The sequence below is a fragment of the Cebus imitator genome, unplaced genomic scaffold (assembly GCF_001604975.1).
Source record: "Cebus imitator isolate Cc_AM_T3 unplaced genomic scaffold, Cebus_imitator-1.0 Scaffold190, whole genome shotgun sequence".
Classification (NCBI taxonomy): domain Eukaryota; kingdom Metazoa; phylum Chordata; class Mammalia; order Primates; family Cebidae; genus Cebus; species Cebus imitator.
The window spans coordinates 3,900,949-3,903,741 of NW_016107505.1; the positions used below are offsets into that span (position 1 = coordinate 3,900,949).

At 39.5% G+C, this 2,793-nt stretch overlaps 1 pseudogene; it reads right to left on the reverse strand.

Annotated features, from left to right (window-relative positions):
• Positions 1-397: 397 nt before the first annotated feature.
• Positions 398-1,942, reverse strand: LOC119473861 (annotated as a pseudogene).
• Positions 1,943-2,793: the final 851 nt, after the last annotated feature.

The window sequence follows — 2,793 nt, forward strand, 5'->3', positions numbered from 1 at the left end:
TTTAAAAACTGGCTTAGATGGAATCCTGTTCCATAAGGAATCTCAGATAAGACCTTCTTAAAGCTGAGCCCAGCCGTTGAAATACCTGTGAGATGGAGAAATACCTGTGAGATGGGGAAATTCCTCTCTTCTTGAGGTCAAAAGACAAGTTGGGGCTCCTGGGCCAGTGACATTCTTTACTCACTACACATTAGGGGCCCTGTACAGGGACTGTGTAGACAAGGTATGAGGCAATAACTTTTCTTTTCTTTTTTATTTAAATGTTCTATTTATATTTAATAAAGGGTCCTCTCTCCTCTGCCTATACTGGCATTCATTCACAAGTATTCATTAAACACTTTCTCACAGACAACTTTCTAGGCAACAGAATGCACGAGGAAATGTCCACGAACGTGGCAGTCCACTTCTCTTAGCTACAGCGATACCACATATCAAGCATTCATTACTGATAATAAAATGTTAAGTAAATTAGAGTAAAAAATTTATTTTCCCCAAAAATCTTTTTCCCAAGTAAATTATACGCTCTGGGGAATACGAAATTGTTTGATAATATTGGGCTAATATTTAGTAATGTGTAGACATTGCCAACCCTTTCTCAAGAGTCAATTTTATAACAAATAATCTGCCTGAATGTTGAAATGATTAAAAAAAATGTACAGCCTAGTAATCCCCAAATCAGAAGATTCAGATATTAATCCTTCATTTCCCAAATAAGGGTCATATCTATCAGGGAGACAAATTTTGTCACTATATTTCTATTTTTAGGTTCTCAAAAGCAACAGGGTAACCAAAACACAAATCTAGTGTTAGTCAAATTAGCAACTTTTAAAAGAGACTGTTGCAGGAAATATCTTGCTCCCAAGATATTTCTGCCTTTCATTCTCTTTCATTCACACAAACATTGAGTTATAATTCACCTTTTCACACATTTCATCTGCTAAGCCTGACACAAACAGTACAGCGTCTTTTAAACAAAAGAGGTCTTCATCTCTGAGTTTATGCTGCTGCTTTGGATGGCGCAGTGGATAAGAAATACAAATGAGACCTCGAACAAAATCATCAGCATCATCTGGCTCAATGTGACACATTACAGAAGCAGCTGCTCTTGAGCCCATTGAACTACCTCCAAGAAAAACTCCTGCAACTTTGTATTCTCCTGATGTCTTTAGGTAATTCAAAACTGATTTATATGCCTTAATTCTATGTACAATATTAAGGCCTTCACAGGTAAATCTCAAAAAAAAAAAAAAAAAAACCATGAGATGCAAGATGGGATGCCAGTGACATCAAATGAGGAAGATTCATATCTCCTGATGCTCCATGTGTAAGAATTATTCCATGTGTTATGCAGCCATCAAAAACGATGAGTTTGTGTCCTTTGTAGGGACATGGATGAACCTGGAAACCACCATTCTCAGCAAACTGACAGAAGAGCAGAAGATCAAACACCGCATGTTCTCACTCATAGGCGGGTGTTGAACAATGAGAACACATGGACACAAGGAGGGGAGCACTACACAATGGGGTCAGTTGGGGGGAAATAGGGGAGGGACGGTGGGGGGTGGGGAGCTGCGGAGAGATAGCAAGGGGAGAAATGCCAGATGTAGGTGATGGGGAGGAAGGCAGCAAATCACACTACCACGTGTGTACCTATGCAGCAATCTTGCATGTTCTTCACATGTACCCCAAAACCTAAAATGCAATAAAATAAATAAATGGGGGAAAAAATAAAGAATTATTCCATGTGTTAAGCTCTTGTGAGATACCAAACGGCATCTAGTAATTTATTTCCAAAAGGTATATTTAATTTAACCTCTGTATGACTCATTTTCACTGTTGAATAACAAACTTAAAGTGCATTTACATCTGAGAAGCAAAGGACATCTCCCGGGGAAGGCAAAAGTGGCCGTGGGCACCCAACCGCCCGCAGTCCCTTCAGGGAGCTGATTAGTGCCGCCTCGCCTGCCCGGCCACTACGTTCCACTACGGCGCACGCGCGCGCCAACTTTTCTTTTTTTTTAAGAAAGAGTCTTGCTCTGTCACCAGGCTGGAGTGCAGTGGCATTCTCTCTGCTCACTGCCACCTCTTCCTCCTGGATTCAAGCGATTCTCCTGCCTCAGCTTCCCAAGTAGATGGGACTACAAGGCACGTGCCACCACACCTAGCTAATTTTTGCATTTTTAGTAGAGATGGCATTTCACCATGTTGGCCAGGATGTTCTCAATTTCCTGACCTCACGATCCACCTGCCTCAGCCTCCCAGAGTGCTAGGATTATAGGTGTGAGCCATCGCACCTGGCCAAGCTTGCTTTCTTAAAGGGAAGAATTACCTTCTGGTGAAAACCTTGGTAAAAACAACCAGTTTCTCCAAATGCATAGTGTTGCAAAAGGAATAGATTCTTATTGGACTTTCGCAAATAATTATATTGCCATAAGTTAATAATATTCAGAAATACCTTCCACATTTTGAAGAGACCAGGCAGAGAAAAACAAATATGCTCCAAGTTTTGTTCATAGTAATATGCCTTATTTAATGTTAAAAGCTGTAAATAGCTCAAAATAAAAGTTTTTCTGACTTTGAAAAAAAAAGGATCAGCAACATTTTAAGCAAAAAGTTAAAAATAATTACTTCAGTGTTTTATTAGTATCATTCCATTAACTCTTGTTCTACTTGATATTCATGAACATTCCAGCTCTACATGAGTCCTGTACATTTTCCTCTATTCCAATGTCACAATATCCAAACTTATCAGAAATCTGATCTTAACAGCACCTATTAAAGTTCCATAGCTAA